At 36.3% G+C, this 16,985-nt stretch overlaps 1 pseudogene; it reads right to left on the minus strand.

The window, feature by feature from the left end:
* On the minus strand, nt 12,785–14,450 carry LOC104787615 (annotated as a pseudogene).

Here is a 16,985-nt window from a genome sequence, read left to right on the forward strand (position 1 = left end):
GAGAAAGTATATCTTCTTCTCCTTTTGAGAGAACTTGGTTTTGTTCCCAGTACATATATAATGTACAAATTTTAATATCAAGATTCTGCGCCATTGAGATTAGTGGTGTGTCTCTCTCGCTTGGGTAATGAAATGAGATAATATCTTACTTTATGTGGTTATTATTGATCCATTTTTATCAGTATGGGCCTAATTTGGAAATCAATGCATGAAGACATACTAGAACAAATTGTATATGTTGAAGATATTAGAAAACACCAAAAATAAATTGCCACATATTAATCATTCTTTAAATTTTTAGTAAAGCTTAAAGTTATTCCTTCTTTGATTAAATGTGGCTTTTATTTTTGTAAATATCAAATTGTATTCATCTATATTAACATTTTTGAAGTACATTTTGGTTTATGCCTTTTAAATTTTACTTATTTAATTTTTTTACAACATTAATCCCTAAAACAATTCCATAAATAACATTGCAGAGAAACTCAAATACTAAACTTTCTTAAATCTATATTAACATTTTTTAAGTACATTTTGGTTTATGCCCTTTAAATTTACTTATTTAATTTTTTTTTACAACATTAACCCCTAAAACAATTGCATAAATAACATTGTAGAGAAATTCAAATACTAAACTTTCTTAAATTGACCAAAATTTGTTACATTTATTGCCATAAAATCTTAACAACATCTATACATTCCGGTTTTTCCAAAAACAACTCTACCCATTAAATTTCCAAAAATATTTTTATAGATGCTAAAATCTTTCAAATTTAAATGATATACAACAGATTTTCCCTAACAAAAGTTTACAATCTCCAATATTATATTAAAATTAATATATTTCCTAAACCGAAAATCCAATTATAAAATGTCACATTAAATATGTTGAAAACTCCCCATATAATTTGGTTTATTTTTTATTTTTTTAGGAATTACCAGAAAGATTAAAATTCTATTAATTATCATAAACTATATATATTGACATGGAAAAATTATAAACTATAAAAATATGATAATTTGGTAAAACAATTAAAATAATTAAACTTGATAAAAAAACTTATTTTGTTTATTTTTTTTACGTAAAAACTTATTTTGATTTTAGTGAGACGGGTTGGTATTAATCCCATATAGAGTGTTAAGTGGAATTGTTTTTTCTTAAACAATTTTAGATGTGTACCAGGAGATAAATGTATTACTTGACTATACATATACCACACGGGTTAAAATCTTGAAAACACTATAAAAATCCTATACTTATATCAAATACCTGTAAAAATTTATATTTTTAAAATTAATATAACGCTAATAAAATAACAAATAAATACAATATAAATTTTAAATTTTTAAAATTAAAAATATTGTCCCGCGGTGTACCGCGGGTTAAATCCTAGTTAAAATGACAAAATAACATATTACAATGACTACTAGATTTTAACCCGCGGTACACCGCGGGATTATTTTTTTATTAAAATCATTAAATTTTAAATTGTAATTGTTAGTTATTTTTTTACGTTTTATTTGAAGTTTAAGATTGTATAATTGTATTTTGATTGTTAATTCTACGATTTAATCTGCAGTTTATATACAACACAATAATTTATTTTTGTTATAAATTAATTTCACCAATCCAAGATAAAAATATTCGGAGGATGAACCAGCATTCATTACAAAACTTATTAATATCCGTTTATATTATTAAGTTGTACCAGTTTGTTTATAATAATCATGTATATAGAGGTGTCAAACAGGTCGGTCTACATTTCTTTTTTCATGGACCACAGCGGGTCAACCCGCTAAGACCGTGGTCGTTAAAGTTATGCCCAAGCATGTCCTCAACCTAAATTTTATATTAATTATTCTTAAAAATTTTAGTGGCAATGAAAAAAAAAGAAATTTTAAAATAACTTATAATATTGATATTTTGTAGTTATCTTAATTGGTATAAATTAAATTTTCTCACATTATCACATATTTCACGTATTATATATACAGAACTATGTAACAATATTATTTATATATAATATATTTATTTTAATCTTATATTTATAGTTTTTGGGACAACCTGTCAACCGCAGACATACCTTGCTAAAATCCGTAATCCTGATAGACTTAATTGTAATGACCATCTTACACCACATGCCTATATTTTTTATATAAACTACTCCCTCCGTTTCAAAATATAGGGTGTTTTAGTTAAAACACGCATATTAAAAAATATTTACTTTTAAAAAGTTTAACCAATCAAACACAAGACTACATAATATAAAATATAAAATTAATCTAAAAGTTACATAGAAAGTTGGAAACATCATATATTATGAAACAAAAATACTTCTCTAAACATCCTATATTATGAAACAGAGGGAGTATATCTTAGAAATTTATTACTTTTTAGTATAATATACTGATGGTCGTAGCGATGGATTATTGACATTTTAAATTTATAAGAATATCAATCATAACCCGTCCCATAATAATTTAAATTTATTAAAGTTTATTAAATAATATATTTAAAACATTTATAAAAATTAATCGCTGTACAGAAATCTGACTGTTTAGGAATTTAAGATTTTTTTGTTTTATGTATTTTTTAGGGATTTTATTTGGTAATCTCGTTATAGATTCAATATTTTATATTTAGTAGAGGAACTCTTTAGATTTTTTATATATTAAAGACGGAAAATCTGGAGGAATTTTTTTTAAAATTAAAAAATTTGAAGTAATTGAATATGATTGATTGAAATGAACATAGAGTTTTCTATATTGGAAAAGCGAAAATTTTATTTAATTTTGCAGAAAATTAGATTCATAGGTGGAGATAATTTAGGAAAATTATATTGGATTGATAGGAAAATATTTAATTAACATACCTTATTTTGCATATTTCGATTTTTTGTTTTATTTTCTTAAAAAATATTTTAATGGTAATGGCATTGGTTGTAAATACCTTTGAACTCCAAGCCTTCTTCTCAAAAATGCTGTGAAAATAATAATATAGATACCATCAATAATTAGTACAAGTTGTATTGTACTTGTGGTATTCATTTTCAGCCTAGAGATGCAATGGCTTCTCTCTTTTCCAACCAGCTGCAACTTGCTTAGTTATGGCTAATTAATAATGTACACAGTTGCAATTTTCTTGGACCCAAAAGAAGCTTTAAACCAGAATTTTCAAACCAAACTCGAAACAAAAATATAAAGATATGGCTTTCTTTTGCTGAATTTCAATTTTTCTAACCAACAATGTAAATGACTCTAAACTTAAATGGTTGTGGGTCAATCAAATGTCCGCGTTGTGGGTCATTCCATATTTTAAAGCGATTCACTTTCAAAATTTTAATTCTCAAAATGCTGTGTCATAAGTATCTACAAGATTTTAAGTTACTTTTTTTTCCTCATGACATATCTCTACATTTATGATGTGAGCACTATTGAGAGATCTCTGAGGCATGCATGTGTTTATAACCCAACCACCTTGACGCTGTTTCTTGATAATCATTGATCAATGAGGAATAATATGATGAATCCAAAGGAGAAGGCAATGATGACCGGAGGTCTGCAAGATTTATCGGATTTTCTACTTTGACCGCGGTTAGAATTAATTTGATACAACTTTTTCATGAAATGCATCGTTTGTACATCGTTTGGAGTATCATTTATATTCCAAAAGAAATAATAAACTGAAAATAATTAATAATATACTAGTATGCATGATGCATCCCAAACCTATGTACGGGAAAATGGTTAAAGTTGATTATAACTACACTTATTTTATTTTATTTTTTAAAAGGATCTATAACTACACTCAAATTAATTATACAATTACCATGCCCGTTATTTAATGAATAACAGTGATTTTTGTTTGTGTTAAAATAAAGAATTATGTAAAAAACATTTACACAATAATTTTGGACTTAACAACATGTTGTAGAAGTGTAATCTTTCGATGGCCTCTTCGTCTACATGAAAAACTTGGGTATAATAAAACAACACACACGGAATCACAGATAATTGAAAAACATTCATAGACCTTCTTTCAAAAACTAAACTTTGGATAGTCAAGCATGAAGCATGTGTTTCTTTTATACAACTCTCAATAATATGCTTTGAGAACTCTAGAAAGTAGAAAGTAGAGACATGCAAAATGCAATAATAGTATTAGTACAATACGCATAGTTAATTTGTGCTTAAGGCATGGTATAAGTGTAATAGGCTTCGGTAAAAAATAAAAAGGAAAAAAATCTCCAAACTACTCATTCCTTAAGCTTAAGAAAGAAATACATGCTAGCTAGTAGTTGGTTAGTTTATATAAGGTAAACAAGATTATAAAAGTAGAAGAGAAAACATAAAATCTCTAAAATCAAAATATTGAATCTTTTTAATTTGATAGATATACACGTACCTACAGCCTAGTTTATGGAACTTTTAGATCTCACCTTTTTTTTTTTTTTTTTGGAGGTAAACAGGGAGGCAATTATTAAAAATAAAGAAACAAACTCAGCCTAGAACGAGCCTTAAAGTCGCAACCCCTCACCAACACCAACGACTCCACACACAGAGGAGCAGCCTCAAACAGATGAACTCCCAGTGGTAAATCAAACACATAGTTAGCTAACCAATCAGCAAGACGGTTAGCTTCCCTATACACATGTGATATACGGACTATCTAGTCCCTCGATAACAAATCATGGCACAACCGTACCAAGAACGACAATGGATGAGCTGAATCAATCCCTGTCCGTAAAAATCCAACAACCAACTCAGAATCAATCTCCAACTCCAAACGACTCACTCTCCTCCCCCAAGCATTATAAAGGCCATAGTACACCCCCCACAACTCTACTAGAGGAGCCGTACATATCCCAATGTTCACTGCAAAGCCCCCGCAACCAATTCCCCGCTCCGTTCCTCAACACTTCCTGCAGAAGCTAACCCTGGGTTCCCTCGAGATGCTCCATCTGTGTTCAACTTAAACCAGTCCGCCTCTGGTAGTGTCCAAGCTATCATACGGCCAACCTTTTATCCCTGTCCCATACGCCCCGACGATACGCGATGAACTTGGTACACCTCCGCAGATATGTCCCTAACATATTTTACCCGATCTCGGCACTTAACTGTTCCTTCGAAGACATAACCACACCTCCACTTCCATGACCACCAAACACACATAGCAAACATTGTAGGCCATACCCCCTACATACCGTCAGATTTGTTAGACAAGTTACGAAAAACCCACTCAAGTATCGTGCTTGTAAAGAACCACACTCGTTTGGGGGCTGGTGCTAACCTGTTCCAAATACCAACTATAGCCGGGCAGTCGTGCAACACATGTAGAATGGTCTCCTCGCCCATCTTACATAGCTGACATATATTTTTGTCTCCAAGATGCCTCTGATACCGTTTAGAATTTGTCATAACCACCTGGTTCACCACCAACCAAATGAATACTCGTACTCTCTCCGGGGCGATAACTGTCCATACTCGATCAAAGAAACTAGCCATGTTCTAGTCTTAACAATAACAGCGTGTGCCGACTTCACCGTGAACCGACCATCGGCAGTACCTCCCCATAATAGACGATCCTTAACCTCTGCAAACTTATCCACTACCACCGCAGCCAGTTTGAGACTCACTCTATGAGACACATATGGCATAATCTCCTCTAACTTCCACCCCGCTCCTTCCCGCCAAAGGTCATGTACCCGCAATTCTGCGTAATTCTGTGGTAAACTGACACTTGCGCTCTCTACCAGTGCTTCATTCTTCAACCATCTATCCGTCCAAAACCGTGTATCCCGGCCATCATCGACAACCCAACTTCTGCCCCGCAAGATCACCTGTTGCAGCCCCTGCTTTACACTCTGCCATGTCGATGACCCTGGCCGTTTTGCCATGAACCAACTCTGATCAACAAGGTCGCCCACTTTATACTTGCTACGGAGAATCCTAGCCCACAGACCTGTAGTATCATGCAACAATTGTCAGCCTATCTTTATGATAACCGCCGTTTTCATATCTTGCGAAGCACGGATCCCAAGTCCCACTTCTTGTCGTGGTTTACATACTCTATCTGGGGTACTCCCCCATATAAACGACTGCGATACTCTGTCCAACCCGTCTAAAACTGCTTTAGGATGTACAATTGTGCTCATTGTATGTATAGGTATCGATGCTAGTACTGACCGCGTCAATGTTATTCGCCCAGCCATACTCATAAAACGTCCTCGCCAACCCGCTAAGCGTGAGGACACCCTTTCCAATACTTCACCAAACGTCTCCTTGTTAATCCTCTTATGGAGGATAGGCATACCCAAATATTTGCCCCAATCCACCGTCGCTTGTATACCACTTTCCACACTTATTAAACTTCTCAAATCCCGTGACACAGTTTCAGAAAAGAAGATTTTTGACTTCTCCAAGCTTACCTTCTATCCTGAGGTGACACAAAAATTTTCTAACCCCTCCGAATCACTCTGATCTGAGAAACTGAGGCTTCCGCAAAAAGAATTAAATCGTCGGCAAAGCAGACATGAGAGAGTTTCGGACCTCCTCGAGATGTGTAATAGGTTTCCACTCTTTAGTCGCCATTGAATGGTCAATCATGTGACACAGCCGTTCAAGATAGAGAACAAAGAGATACGGCGATAGCGGATCTCCCTGGCGGAGACCACAAGCAGCTGTAAAGGATGTAGTCTTCTCCCGATTAAAAAGCAATGACATAGATGGATTCACCACACATTGCAAAATCCTCCGCACCCAACAATATCTTCCAAAAAATCCCACCGAATGCGGTCATATGCCTTCTCGAAATCCAGTTTGAGAAGCATCCAACCCTTGCGACCCTTCTTCCGTCTCATAGAGTGTACTTCCTCTTGAATAATCACAATATTATCAGTACTCAACCTACCCGGAATAAAGCTAGAATGAGCAGGTCCGATAAGTGTCCCAATCACGCGTTTCAACCGTAACACCATTATCTTAGTAATCGTTTTGAATAACACATTACAAAGACTGATAGGACGGAACTGAGTTATTCGTTACGGAGTAGACACTTTGGCTATTAAAACAACCAACATCCCAACAATCCTGGTAGAAGATCGGTTGATATCCATCCGGCCCAGGAGCTTTAAACCGTCCCATGCTCCGCACCGCTTCCTCCACCTCAACCGCAACAAATGGTTTGGTCAGCCCTGTCTGTTCATACCGCGTAAGAGGGACAAACCCGTCCCGTGGTAAGCATTCCACCACCGCCGAAAAATCATCAAGCGAATACAGTTGTTTATAGTAATCCACAGCAAGCATTTCCAGTTCATGTGGATCCACAACCCACGCATCATCCGCATTCTGTAGCATCTCTATTCGATTATGCCGTCATCGGATAACCGTAGAGGTGTGAAGGTACTTAGTGTTGCGATCTCCAAGCACTATCCACTTCTCACGTGATTTTTGAAACCATAAAACCTCCTCCTGCTCCAAAACAATGTCAAACTCTTTCAAAAGCTCCTCCTCCTCTCGCAGCATATCATCAGTTTGAGAAACATCCAAAGCATCCTGAATAACCCGTATCTTCTCCATTAATGCCTCCTTCCGCTTCTGGATATCTCCGAACACCTTACGATTCCACCGTTTTAGCCTAACTTGTAACGTAAGCAAAGCCTCCGGCGTACTCTTCTCACCGTCTCAAGAAGTAACCAACAATTCTTTAAAGCTAGGGTGTTTGAGCCACGAAGCCTCAAAGCGGAAAGGTCTCCGTCCTGGATCTCGCCCCACCTCCGGATTCAGTTGCACATACAAATATGTGTGGTCAGATGCTAAAAATGGCAAATGTGTAACGCAAGCATTTTATGCCGCGCATGGGGGCAACACAATACCCGGTCTAGCCTCTTAGCAACATAATGCCCCTCAGTTCTCCCCCTCTTCCAGGTAAAGTGATGTCGTCGAAACCCCATATCAACCAAGGAAATGCCATTTATCCAATACCCAAATGCCAACGAATCCACCGATAAACGCCCATTACCCCCTGACCGTTCGTCAATTCTCACAATAGTATTGAAATCGCCACCTACCACAATCGGTCCATCCAACGCCTGAATAATAACGCTCAATTTCTCCCAAAGTCCGCTTCTCCTACTCGCAGACGGAGCCACATAAACCACCAATAGGTACAAGACCTCACTGATCTGAAGACTCCAAAATCTCCATCTCCCCGACCCCTTCTCTCCACAAAAGCCACAAGCCCCCGCTTTGACCCACAACATCAACTCGAAACGAGTGCTCAAAACCTAGCCTTTGACATATTTGATCCGCTCTGTCCCCAGCCGCATGCGTTTCAAACAAAGCCAAGATATATGTTTTATTCTTCTGTAACATATATCGTATTGCTCTCCGGAAATTAGGTTTATTTGCCCCTGGCAGTTCCACAAGATTAGATTCATCATAAAAATTATATAAGCGCTCCGCAGTACCGAGGAAAAGCGTCATTCCCTCCCTATATCCGACTCGGAAACAGCCCCAAACTGTTGCTCGTCGTTCTCCATGTCAATCATCAAGCTAACAGGCACATCAGGTTGAGTTGCAGAATTTCTGGAACCCCACTGCACACTTCCCTCCTGCACTCCATTCTCGCTATTCGCCAACACGTCTCCTGGTTGTCCCATCCCATTCAATTCCACCCGCAATCGTTTACCAGTCGGAGAAAACTCCTCCCCCTTAATGGGTCCAAAGACCAAACCCCCCATGGGTCGACTATTATGCACCTTCTTATGTTTTGGCCCATTGGGCTCCAAACTCTTCCCTACCCTCTTTTTCTTTGTTTTAGGTCCATTCCGAGGACCACTATTTCCTTTCGCCAAACTTGCCGTGAACGACACTGCTTTTATGTTGTTTAGATTTGAATCTTTATTACCATAGGTAAGAGGTAATTCATTTTCCTTATTTGCTACATTAATTTCGGCCACTTCCCTTATCTCTCCAGATCCTGCATCTTCGCCAAGATCCCCGAAAAGATTTGATGTTTCCAATCCCGGACTTTTTGTGATATCCTGAAGATTCTCTCTGCTTCGAGTTGTCGACGGACTCACCGCAACCACCGCCTGCTGCATCACCGGCTGAGACGACCGGCGCCCTTTCCGACCAACCATCATAAACCCATCATCAACCTTATTCAGCTGGGGCTCCTCAGTCGTTGCACTCCGCTCCACTGAGGAAGTCGCCTTCTCTACCACACGGTGAAGACAGGAATGGACCAAATGTCCATACAAACCACACGAGGAAAATTTTTTCATCAAATCTTCATATGCCACATAATATCGTTCACCATTGACTACTATTGATCCTTTCAATGGTTTTGATAGATCAACCTCGACACAAACTCAAGGATATCGGGCCCTTTCAAACCTTAGGATCGTCGTATCCACCCGCACTGGCTTCCCTAACCCACCTGTGATCGCCCTAAGAATGGCTTTATGATAGTAACTCACCGGAAGGTAATTCACTCTCACCCACACCGGCGTTGTCACAATTTCATCACGTAATGGATCAAAATCCGGTGACCAATCCTGCACCAACATATAGTTCCCAAACACCCTGCATGGACTTCCAGTTAGCGCGGCCAAGTATTCCTCCTCCACTTCAAACGGGACCATAAACAATTTTCGGGGAAGGTCCATGACATACATGGCTCCCTTTGGCTTCCACAAGACCCTCAGTTTCTGACTCAACACTGCAACGGGGATATGACTCCCCAACACCTTCACAAACATACACTTCTTCCATAAACCATGCATAGCTTCAATCACCTCAGCCCCAACCGTTACGACCTGTTCCCCATTCTCTCCGTCAGGGAACTCCAACCGGCACATCTCGGTAACAAAGTTATCATCAAGCATGCTATCCGGCGAAGGCACTCATCCAAACTTGCAGCCCCGTACTCTAGCCACCCAATCTCCGGGAGCATCCGGCGGATCCCCTGGTGGCCTCCCCCTCTCTCTGATATCCATCATTGTTACCTCTTGCACCCCAGATCTCACAATCGCCAAATCGCCCTCTCTCGCCATTTTTTTTATTGGAGAGCTGAATACTAAATGAAATGAGTTTAGATCTCACTCCTTTATCCCTACATTACAGTGGTTTATTTTTTTAAGCCGTCATCTTATTTTCCTTCATTATAAAAAAGAACTCTGCAAATCAATATTTGTCAACTAGACCAAAAAACAGTAGAGATGCAAAGTACAGAATGATAGAATAAGCTCAGGTGCTTGTACTCACCGCATTCTTTATTTTCATTTAGCCATCCCTCATTCTTCGTTCTTCTTTTTCCTCTTCTTCTCGACTGTTTCCATAAGAATAAGTTATTTTGAATAACCCTTTAAGCAAATCAACTGTCGAAAACTTCATAGCCAAATCCTTCCTCTTTCATCAGGAACACCACCAATTTAGCACCAAATCAAATGTTTGCCAGCTATTTGAAGTTACCCTCAGAAACATACTCACACATACATACAATTTAAATGTTTTCTAAAGTTACATAAAGACATAAATAAACTAATAATTTGTAAATTCACACATGTCACAATACTATTTGTTAAGTTACTTATGATTTATAAGATAAAAGATTGGAAAAGAAACAATAAACTGAAAATATTTATCATTTTGGGTTATTGCTTCCGATAAAGAAGAATTTTATTAAGATTATACATTGGTGAAAATGATCTATCAGAAAATTTGCCATTTATCAGCAAATGATCTAAACTTGCCATTTATCTCTATCAGCAAATTTGGAAATATCTAAAATTTCTATCAGCTTATGATTGATTTCTGAAATATATATTTAAATATTTACAGTTAAATATATATGGTCTTCAGATGCAACTTGGAAGTATGTCAACGATGAAGAGACCGCTATAGACTTTTATGTTGCTTGATTTGCACTGTACTTGATTTACAAGCTGCAAAATACACATAATTAATGGGAAAAACTCGAAACAAATGTTTTCTGTTTACAATAATTTTAAGCAGTTTTAAGAGGAAAAAAAAACCCCCAAAGTGCATGTTGACAAACAAAGTATGAAGAAGATTTAAAGAAGATACTTTTTTAGATCAGTAAAATTCGTTTTACAAAGTTTAGAATACATTTCTTACCATTGTAAATATTCTACAAATTTTAATTTTTGATTTATGTATAAAAAAAAAAAATTGGAATTTTATATGTTTTACGAAATTTGGAATATATATTTTGTACTCTACTCTATTAACTATGAAATTCTGAATATGTCTTTGTTCTTTGGATTACTTTATGTTCTACAATTGTTAGAATATGTTTTCTACACTTTACTTTGCTTTGTGCGAAAGTAAGAGTATATAACATTCGAATTAATGTGAACAATATCGTCAATTATGGATTTCTCTCTTCTAATTTAATGCCATTGTTAGAACAAGAAACTAAACAAAGATAACACGGGAGTACGAGAGAAGAACGTCTCTATGCTTCAGTTGAAACACAAGACCAAAACAGAGCATACGAGATCAAAGTGGGAACCGACCTTGAAAGAGACTTAATTAGAGTCAGAATTGCAAATGCAACAGTCAATATGTCAAAAAATACCTTTTTTATTGGTGGTTCCGTAGAAGCAGACATCTCGCACTTAAGCCGGATGACAACTTCTTCTGATTTTGGGAGATCCAAATACTCGGATGACTGAAGAGTAGAAAGATTCTTGTCTTTTAACTCCAAGCAAAAACGAACCAAAGCCTTATAACAAATTAAAAAGAATATATATTTTCGTAATCCAAAATCGATCTTTACCTTGAAATTCACTCCTGCTTTATAGTTTTTCAGCATTCCGCAACATTGTGATAGACCAACTCATGCGGTGCACTGACAACTTCTTTGTTGGAGTAATGGTTTTATAATTTTTACAAAACCGCTAACAAAGAAGTTGAAAATGGGAGGGTAAAGACTAATAATTAACCATTACTTAATTCACATTTTATATGGAACTGAAAATGTGTCGGACAAAGAGACGAGAAGAACCTAATCCAACAGTTCCAAGCATGAGGAAGAAACCATATGTAGGAGATGCAAGCCCTGTATTCGAAGAAAAATGAGTCTTGCATTGACCCTTACATGTCAGCCCCGCGTAATATAGATTTTGTAGACTCTGTGACTTCAAACGCTAGCAAGTGCGTAGTAAATCCAAACATCTTATAGCTGGTTTACGTTTTCAAGATTTTTACTTAAATCTTGATAACCCAGCGGTTTTGTAAAAATTATAAATCCTAAAATCTTGTTCAAATTCTATAATAGATGGAAAAAAAAAAATTAATATTGCTAAAAGAAAACAAAGGGTACTTCCCAAGTTGAGGACAATCAACTCTCTGTTTCTCCCTACCTCCTCTTGTCTCAACACGTTTTGCTCAAATCGATATTTTTTCCTAATCGCTTTGTTCTTTCCTTTTGACTCCTTTATGTTGCTTGATTTGCACTATACTTGGAACATAAGAGCACACAAGTGGCCAACACTTTTTATCTCCGGGTTCTCCAAGAACCAAATTCTTCAAGCATCCATCCTCTCCAATGACTTTAACAGTGTCGTGAGTGAGGTCGCATATAGTTTTTCCTTCTTTATCAAAAACCACAGCAACTTTCTTATCCTCGTCAATGAAGAAACTCTTATCTGAAAGACTCTCAAGGTATGTTGTATCCATTGTGAAGAAATTGATCCATGACACATTGTTGGCCTCAATCTTAGTCGTAATCCATACCTCAAGCTTATATGTTTCACTTGTTTGAAATAAAGCCGCGAGCTTCTCTTCTCTAACACAAGATAGTGATGCAAACTGTTTACCCCAAGCACTAAACGGCAAAGGAAGAAGCTTGTAAAATCAAAACAGATTATACGATCAATGGGTCCATGTGCGTTTCGTTCTACAGCACCCCAATAAGTGTTTCCCTTGAGAGAGAGACCGCGTTGAGACATTATACGCCAGTGTGGAGAGACATCATCAAGAGTAATCCATGAGTCAGAATCAAAATCGTAGATTTCATACCGTAAAGCAGGGTTGTCGGGGTTAAGTCTGAAATCATCTATAAACCTCAAGATCTTGGGGTTACGACAAGATCTGTTGTGGCTACTATTTTTATATCCAAGAGCATACTTGTAATAGTCTCGTACTTTCCGTCCACTTCCGCGGTTATATTTTCTGGTTTGGATCCTCCTTGTTTCCCCCAAACTCGGATTCAAAACCACAATCTTAGTGTCATCGTCTTTAAAGATGCATAACAATAAACCCTCACAATGAAAGACTTCAGATATCTTGACTTGTTCTGAATCCTCTAGGCAAGTAAGTTTACCTAGAGACTTTATGGATAGATTGTCGTTCACGGCAATGCCCATTAAATGAACATTGTAATCCAACATCACAATCATCCGAGTCTCCCCTAATTCCTTTGCTGCTTCTTCTTCTTTGGCAATGCGCATCTCCATAAAGCTCCGGCTTTTGAACAAACCGTTCCACTTTTTGCAAGTTAATCTCACTGATCTCATAAATTTCGAAGGAACCCTAGAGACAATCTCCTCTACCAAATCCCTTGGAAGATTTGACATAGACGGCGTCATCATCATCATCATCGTCGGTTCAAGTTGAAACAAGGGACCTTCACCACCAGAATCAACATTGGCTACAGTCACCTTGAGGTTATCGAGTAACAGAGCGAATCTTCTTGACCTAACATCAATACCCTTCTCTTTGAGGTCAAGCTCAAGTCCCAAAAGGTGTGTGTATTCCCCTGACCCGTCACTTACAAACTTCACATGCTTGTTCTCAGGGTATGTCATTCCTCATGCCTTCATCACAAATGGGTCATTCACTGCAACCAAACCAATTACAAAAAAAATATGCAAATCAAGTACACTCAGCCAAATACGATAACCAAACCAATTCTTCTACAGTTTAATATCTTGGCTACCAAACGAATTCAGTATTTTGATCAGATTTTAGAAGTATACAAACTCATCTTAGAGATGAGAACATAGCATTCATACTCACCGCTAAAGCAAATGATTTCATCAACACCCTTTGACTTCAGCTCCTCTGCTTTCTCAATGAATCCAGGCTCAAGCTTCATGCTAACCTCACAACAAGAAAACATAATTCTCAAAATTAATCTACAGCACCAGCTTATAATCAAAACTAGTTCGAAGGATAAAGCTGAAAAAGTTTGAACCTTCGTACCTGCATGTGGGAGTGAAACCACCGGGGACATTGAAGAGAATTACTTTTTTACCGGCGGCGAGAGAGTGAACGGAGACGGTCTGAATCTGATCATTCTCATCGTAGAAAGAGATAGTTCCGTCTGGTACAACATCGCCCACACCAATTGGTGACATGAGGAGAGATGAGCTCTGCGGCTGAAGAGTTTTGGAGTTTTGAGCCAAATGAAATTAGGGCTTCAGAAAATTTAACATTAATTGATTAATTTCTTGAATTATGATTTTTATTAGACATAAAAAATATATATCTAAAATTGAACCTTTTTGTTTTGTTGCTCGAAAAAATATTGTTTTCCAAAACTACAACAATTTGATTTTTAGCCTTGAAACCTTGCTGATTAAAAATTCTAAAATCTTTTTATGGTAACATCCTCTAATTAATACTCGACTGGGGTGGGGAACAGTTATGTTATTTTTATCAATAACTAGACGTCATCCCATGCTACGCACGGATTTAGCTTACATTATTTTCGAATTTTAGTAATTTGGATATTATTAGCTCTTTTATTAGTTTACTCAGCAATTGTTATTATAGTGATTTAAAAATATAATGGTCATTTTAAGATTTTTTGGGTTCCTTTGTTTGGTGTTACTTGAAATTTTCTTATATATATAGTATTAGAGTATTTCAACATGTAGAAAATTTTTTGATTACTTAGTAGTGTGTTTATGGTTTTTTCTCCCTTTAGATTTTCAAGACATATTAAGCATTTCCCATCTATTTTTTTTCTCGCTTGCGTTTGCACAATTTATATTACTACTTTGACATCTACGAGAACATGTAATTTTGGAATATAACTTACATGAATACAATCTAAATATGAAAGTTAGGTAAACAAAAATGAATTTAATAAATATATTTTACCAGCTAATTTTTGGTGAGGTAAAACATAAATGCAATTGAATAAAACAAATATTTGTTTTATCGTAGCTACTTAGAAGACAAACTTTAGAATATCATAATATCAAATGTCATAATAATAAAATTTCTTAGAAAGTAAACTATTATATGTGAAAGTGAAAAATGTTATGGAAATTTTTATTGTTCTTTTATTTTTAAGATGGTTAATTCTAAAGCTATTTGATACTAAGATTCCTAAAAATATATGATACCAATATACAATTAGCATATACTACTCAAAACTATAGAAGTCAAATTAATTAGTATAGAAAAATGTAACCCATATCATACCATGATATCAAAAGACATCACAATCTTAACAACATGATTTTTTAAGCATATGATAGTAACATCACAAACTAAATTTACAATGGAGAGACTCATATGCATCGTCTAATAAGAAGAAATTTTAGTTACTTTACCACATCAGTGCCCAAAATAAAATAAAATATAGATCGTAAAATATAAAAAATAAACAAAACCTAACATAAAAAGGGTGGATCGGTGTGTTTTTGCTTGCTGGACTTCTAGAGTATGAAAGTTGATTTGACTTGTTAAGTCTCTTTGTTGGGAAAATGCAGCAGTGAGGACAACAAGACGAAGGCAAGTCGAGTAAGAATGGGTGTATTAAAGCTTTGAGGAGGATTTGAAGAAGGCGAATGAGAAGAGTTATGTTCAAGAATAAAGTAGGAGTTCCTAAGGTTTTAACGTTTATTGTCAACTTGTTTAAAACAACCGGACCCATTTTTTTTTTTTAAATAAGTACAATACATAATTAAGCATCTCATACTACTTAATTAAACCACCCAAACCACAATTCCTCATTAAACCGATAACAACCAATATGCACAGCGGAAACATACCAATATACAGAACCAACACATCATCAATGCAATAACATTCCTAAGCATTCTATCCATCAACCTAGCATAACTCTATCCAAGGTTCCAACATAAACAATATAACCAAGTCCAACAACACACAACCGAGACCCTAGATCATCCTCCTCCTCATCGCCATGATTCCACACTACACAATACCTGCACCACAAACACAATGAGATGCGTGAGTATTACCAGAAATACCCAGTGAGACGATCCTCCCATCTACGAGCTATACACACAAGCAAATCAAGAGTACAACCACAAATAAAACATAACAAACCAGACATTGAACAGAACATCCAATAACACATTCATCACACCTACACAACTTCACACAAAACAAGTTATACAACCCAATCGCTTAGATAAGCTCATGGTCACGCACTCACCTTATCAAACTGATTATAACAACGAATATAACCAGTTGAGACTCTCCTAACGTCTGAAACAGCCCAGCAATTCCCTACAACAAGCCACACAACCAAAAACGACTTATAGCGAAACTGGACAGAAACATTAGAAAAGAACAGTCTTAAAGACGAAACCCTAAAATAAAAACCAACCGTTAACTATCAAATCCCTCCGGTGAAAAGCTAGTACGAGACGTCACGAAGCTTCCCACAAAATCTCGTGCCGATCAGAAACCAGACGAGACCACGATCTCAGTTACAATCCCCGATGGTTCCAACTCGCGTCTGAGAAAACGTGTCTCACGAAACTGCACATAACTCATCGAGTTTAAATCCAAATCCACTTCTGTAAAAAGGAGAATGACGATGAAAGGCTTGAGAATAACACTACCAAATTTCGTTACCTTTGACAATGATTTTATATATCGAAACTGTTTCTTCCCAAACCCTAACGATTCTGCTCCTTCTCCTTTAATCTCCTTCACACCACAATAGGCTCTCTCCTCTCTCTATATCT

The sequence above is a fragment of the Camelina sativa genome, chromosome 5 (assembly GCF_000633955.1).
Source record: "Camelina sativa cultivar DH55 chromosome 5, Cs, whole genome shotgun sequence".
NCBI classification, from domain to species: domain Eukaryota; kingdom Viridiplantae; phylum Streptophyta; class Magnoliopsida; order Brassicales; family Brassicaceae; genus Camelina; species Camelina sativa.